Source organism: Cydia amplana, chromosome 18 (genome assembly GCF_948474715.1).
Source record: "Cydia amplana chromosome 18, ilCydAmpl1.1, whole genome shotgun sequence".
Classification (NCBI taxonomy): Eukaryota; Metazoa; Arthropoda; class Insecta; order Lepidoptera; family Tortricidae; genus Cydia; species Cydia amplana.
Genome location: NC_086086.1, coordinates 7253989 through 7260348, shown reverse-complemented (window position 1 = coordinate 7260348; position 6360 = coordinate 7253989). Strand labels below are relative to the sequence as shown.

General features: G+C 36.9%; 1 non-coding gene across 1 annotated transcript; it reads left to right on the top strand.

Moving 5' to 3' along the window:
* The first annotated feature begins 4528 nt into the window (after window positions 1-4528).
* On the top strand, window positions 4529-4632 carry LOC134656687 (U6 spliceosomal RNA). Its single transcript, XR_010097553.1, has one exon. It is a non-coding gene; the product is annotated as a U6 spliceosomal RNA (small nuclear RNA).
* Window positions 4633-6360: the final 1728 nt, after the last annotated feature.

The following is a 6360-nucleotide window of genomic DNA, read 5'->3' as shown; positions in this document are numbered from 1 at the left end:
AAGTGTACATTTCATTCATGTCTTCAAAATATTGACTTCTTGGGCTTATTTTACTCAGAATCATTTGTACATTCTCGCCTCATACATGAAAAAATGTGTCCCAAAATTTTGTATGAAAAATTTTTTTTCCAGTGCGTCACGTTCATACAAATAAAAAAAAATTTCATACAAGAATGTGACGATCAGGAAAGGAAATTTTTGGACACATTTTTTTATGTATGAGGCGTGAATGTACAAATGATTCTGAGTAAAATGAGCCCAAGAAGTCAATATTTTGAAGACATGAATGAAATGTACACTTTTTTTGGAAAACGCTCTAAAACAATGTTGTTTTATTTCTCGCCTCCCGCCCATGCATGACTTGAATACAGGGCTTTATACGGAGTGTATTACTCAAGCGAAGCAGTAGGTATAAGAGTACCTACGTACTTCGTTTACTCATAGTTATCTATGTATTACCCGTACTTTGAAATTAGTAATATAATAAGCTGGATCGCTTGAGAACCGTCCTCGCCCATTGTTTGCAACTAAAATAATATAGCTGGTCAACCAAATCTTGTCAGTAAAAAAAGGCGCGAAATTCAAATTTTCTATGGGACGATATCCCTTCGCGCCTACATATTTCAAATTTGCCGCCTTTTTCTACTGTCAAGATCTGGTTGACCAAGTATAGTTGTCACAGCTCAGCCGGCCTAGCCAAGGTTACAATCGCTATCGCTTCGACAACGAAACACTGTGTTTCTCTATCACTCTTCCATATTAGTGTGACAGTGACAGTTGCGTTTCGTAAGCGATTGGCATGTTGGCTACGCGGCCAGTAGTCAATCTCGTAGTCTACGGTGCCATTTGACACTTGCCATTGCACTTTGTCTTTATACTGTTCTTATTTTAATTATGTTTCTAGTTATAATTACTGTTAATTTAATGTTCTTTGTCCAGAGATTTATTTATTTTGTGTTATCATTACGATGTTGTTTAAGTAAGATACTATACGTTAGTCATAATTATAAAAGTTCAAGAGTTATATTATGTTTTTTACGATAATTTCTGTTAATGTGTGCTGTGACTAAGATCTCAGATTACTTATTTCACTGAAGGACAGCTTAGGTGATACGGTGATAGAGGTGCTAGAATAATTTTAAGCTCATATCATTATCTATTTCTGTACATAGTAATCCAATTAGGTACCTAGTTTTATAACTTATTCTTTTTAGGGTTCTGTAGTCAACAAGATACCGTTATCGGAGCTTAGATTAAATTAAATAGTGTATTTAATTACATATAGTACCCAGCGACTACGGAACCCTACACTGAGTATGGCCCAACATGTTCTTGGCTGGTTTGTATGTTAAGAATAGTTTACATTTGTTAGTTTATATCAGCGGTCGGCAACCTGCGGCCCGTGAACCTGTCACTTGCGGCCCGCGAGCCTCCCTGGCTATTTTGTATGTAATATTGACAAACGACAATGTCTGATAAGGTCATAAATATTAACAAAGTGCGGCCCGCGTCAGCTTAGTTAACTACTATGTGGCCCTTGGCTGCTAAAAGGTTGCCGACCACAGGTTATATTAATGTTAATGTATTTGTTAGGAATGATTGTGAGTTGTGTGAAAAATTTGTATGTTGGGCTTAGGCGTCGCCAATCGCCCTAAAGTTTTTATTATGTATATTTTATTTAGTTTTTAGAAGTTATTAAGTACATGTACTTTTTTGAAGGAAACCTTTTGCCATGTTTCTGATAAGAGAATAATAACGCATACCTTTCACCTTTCACCGTCACTCAGCTAGCAGACAATAGGGGGCACCTAGAGGCCTAGATGCCTATATATAATTAATTATCCTTTAGATATAGCGCGTTGCTAGTTTCGCTGACCCGTCGTGTGCCTTAAGTTAATAGGTATGGCGAAAGATGTGCTTATGGTCAAAAATTAAGTTTACATACCGAAAGCAATGTGTCAATGTTGTATTTCAATAAGTAATAATTTATCCCGTTACGTCGGCCTTGACGGAACAGTAAAGGCCCCAGTACACAGGGTAACGATGGGCCATGCCAAGCCACTGCCATGGGCGACTGTGCGAACACCGCAGGCCACGATTCCTTTGAAGTGGCAAAAAAACCGACAACTTCCCGATTGTGCACCACGATAGATAACTGATGGCCAGTCGTCCGCCAATGTATACCATTGCCATTGCCATGGACCATCCTTGACCACTGTACTGGGGCCTTAATAATCAGGGTACGCATATGGCGACCTTTAGACTTTGTTTGCATAAGTACTATATAATGTATGTAAGTTTAAGGCTTATAAAATCTATCATTTCGTCGGACACTTTCGACTATCTTGCTGCTAAAAGCGAGAGGGAAATAACCTATATACCTTTCTCTATCCCTCTCTGCAGAAAGTGCCCCGGCGACCGGATAAAGATCGGTTTTCCTAGATAGCGGTGCCGTCATATAGCGGTCGTCTCGATACTAAATAATACGGCTAAATATGGATGTCGTAGTATTTGTATGGAGACGGCCGCTATATGACGGCACCGCTATCCTAGGAAAACCGATCTTTACCCCTTATTTTAACCGCTCAAATTCAAAGCGCTCAGTGGTACAACGGGACGTAAACTAGTACAGTCCTGGAAAAAAATAGTCAAAGATATGGTAATAATTTATAATACATGATAATAATTTAATGTGTTTTCTATGTAACATTGTTGACTATTTTTATCATAGATGGTAGTATTTCTATAGATGTGGCCTACCGCGTGCCCCCGTAAGGGATAGACATAGATGACGTCACAAACCCGGGGATACCATATAGGTAAAAATTACCCCAATATTATCAAATATTGGGGTAATTTTAATCACGTTCGCGAGTAGTTCGCCTACGTAAGACGCAGCAATAAATAAAATATCAATGGGCCAATTTTCTTTTCTTTTTTTTTATGTAGAAAACAAACAGCCTTTTACAAATAAGTCTTACAAAAATTACTAAAAATAGGCCTAAAGTTTCATACGTTACTAAGTTGACTATTACAATGAAAAGTAAATAGGTTACTTAATTATAAATTACCAGTAGGTATAGTTGTGAGTACAACACGCAAATAAAGTAAGAAAACAATGCAAAATATTTACTTGAAACAATTTTTCAATTACATACTAGTAAACAAAATATGCCGAACTTTGTTCTTGAAAACGGACAAACTATTAACAAAAATGTCTATATCATTAAGCGATTCATTATACATATTAGCATACTGTGTGCCACAGGAAGAAATAGAAAAGGTAGGTTTTCGTAATATGCTTTAAGCATATCCGGCAGTTTTGCGTCGGTGCCCAGTTTCTCCTTCCGGTTGCTAAAATCCATTTAGCACGCGTGCCTGCATCTTGTGGAAATCTGGAGGTAATAAACGAAATATTCATTTTGTAATCTGTCACTCTTATTGCAAAATTAAGAATTAGTGCCTGCAGCATATCATAGAATTAGATTCTCTGAGTCGTGGCAAAACCCCCTATAACGTTAATATAATTTACATTCTAATTTAAACACAGTTCAATTTTATTGTTCGTATATGTCCAGTTCTACAGCAAAATTATTTATAAAAATGTTATTAAACAACTGTACCGATATTCGGAACCTAAAGTAATATATTGAGAGTGGCAACACTGTAGTAAGTCGTATTGTCCTTTTCTAGCATATACGTCCATCTCTCTCCCACACCCCCACCACTTCAGGCAGTTGCTTTTGACACTTTTGGCAGTTATAAACAAAAGCAAAATTCTAACTCATTGGCTTGCTGTTTTTCCATCTGGAAGGTCGTGAAGCTAAACTGCTGGTGAGTTTTTGAATTTGTACCCCAGTTTAGCTGACTATATTGAAAAACAGTTTCTAACGGCTTTTGCCGTTCGAAATATGTAAATATTTAAATTTAGTTGTCCGTTAAACTATCTAGCAAATAAAAATGATCCGGAATAGTGATGTGCAAGTGTTTTCAAAGGCTGCCTGCGCGCACCGTGGCTATGCCAATGAAAATACTAAAACACATGGTAGAAAACACATCGAGCTGGTAAAGCGTGCACGTGTCACCATTATAATTTAATTTTATTAAGTCTCTTCCGAGTCTTGTTAGTTTAAATCTTTGTGTGTGTATAATAACGGTTGAAATTATATAATACTTAAATGGTGATGTGTGGAGGTATACCCTTCAAGTGATTTGTGTTTTCGAATACGAAAGGATCGGATAGTTAATACGTGTTACGTAGAACCTACGTATTAAGGTAGAAGCTTATAGGCGTGTAGGTTTTTTATCTGTCCAAGTATCTATCAGCAATTTATCTTTTTATCCCGTTCCGGGTTAATATAATATTGCAAAATTAAATTTTTGGTAATAAACTTGCTGATAAATAACGTGTACCCAATTAGGAGTCGACGAAGTCCCGCTTCGCGGGGCTTTTATTTCCGCTCTAAGGGACACAAGGTAACGAACAAACCTACATCGCAAACATTGCATTTATTTTTGTGGAAAGTGAGTACTTCGGCAGTACATAAACTTAAATCTGACTAGACATAGAGAGAGATTAGCATGGCTCTGCGCAAGAATGACATGCGAATTCGTGAAGTATTTCACTCTGTATCTACCAACTTATATCTCTCCAACTAGTTAGTTCTTTGATTTTATGTAGGTAGGTACCTACTTAAATATATAACTTAGCAGGTACTTACAGCTTAAAAGGTTCAGGAAAAGAACTCTTGCATGTAGGTGCTACATGTGCTTGTGTTATTTTGAATTTGAATAACTTGATTATTAATTCTATACGTAACTACATACAAGAGGGTCAATTCTTAAGCCTACCTACCTACCTACATAAATAGTACACTTGTAAACGTTTCAAATAAAATCGGAAGCCTGTGACATGGAAGGGCATTACCGATACGGGAATCTTTAGATTGATTCATTGACGAAGACGCATGGTTTGGTTCATATTGTCAAATTATATTAGTTAACTGTAGAGTTAAAGTTTAGTTTTGGCAAATCTGCGCGTCACCGTGAATGACACTTTCTAAAAGTGCCTGTTAAAGGCTGCGTAAAGCCTTTCACCTTGTCGTGCAAGGAACCCGCAACTTAGGGAATATTACCTACCCATAAACTCAGGGTATTTGATTTGAATGATACTTATTCTTAAACTTACGTCTGTTATGGTTCCACCTGCTAAGGTGCGCCTAAGAGAATATTTTATTCGTTCACAAACTAACATCAAGTTATTTGTGATGAAACCAATATATTATGTACCTATCTAAGCCTGCGCAAGGCTGCCATGTTTCCACCTGCGTAAGGTGTGCCAAAGAATCTTTGATTCGTTCACAAACTGACGTCAAGTTATTGATGATGATATTATAACCTATGTAAGCCTGCGCAAGGCATGTCAGACATACTCATAGAAATATAAATGATATGGTCATAACACAGGCGTGCGAGTAGACCACAATCACAAAAATATTACAAGGATGAAGTTGTAAATACCTCTTTTTAGAGAAAGTAAAAAGGGTTTAAAATAATGTTTTGGGTAAAAATCAGTCGAAATAGGCAAGGCTTCGTTATTAGAGTTTTCATTTTTGTTTACCAATCTATTTCAAGGGTCCCGAACACCCTATTGGCTAAACCCAAAATTGGGCTAATTAACTGTGGTAAAAGTGAAAACTGTTTTCCATTTACATAACATTTCTAAAATTATAATAGGTAAAATAAAAACCTAAGACTCCAGGCCTATCTCGACTCATTTTTATTTTAAAGATGAAAAAATCTTTGCACCCTAATATAAAATTGTGGTCTGGAGACGCTAAGCCTCATAACTTGGGCGGCATAGATAATACTAAGAGATTTATAGTTACCTAATTTCGACTATAAGCCCAGGCAGAATATTGATAATTAGAATAAGGAGTGGTCAATCCTCCAAGGTCCAGATAATCTGTGGACTCTAATTAAATCAGGCTCAGTAAGCTCACGACACGACAGAGCTTACGATTTCATATGTTTACAATATATATTACCCATGGTGTGAAACAAACAGCCTGCTCAAGGTGTACAAAGGGTCCGTTTAACGGCCCTATAAATATCTAAAAACCTTTGAAGTCTAGGCCTGCTATGGCAGACTAGAAATAAATAGATATGATCCCAATGTAAGAGCAGCTCACAGTTGCATAAATTATATTTGGCTGGAGAGCACTAGTCTTTCAGTTAACATGTTTACGAGTACCTACCTATGTACACGACATGACCAAGGTTACCTACCTTTTTACATAATTATTATATCCCTGACTGCCATGGTATAGGAAAATTATCATGTGCTGGCGGTGCTGCACA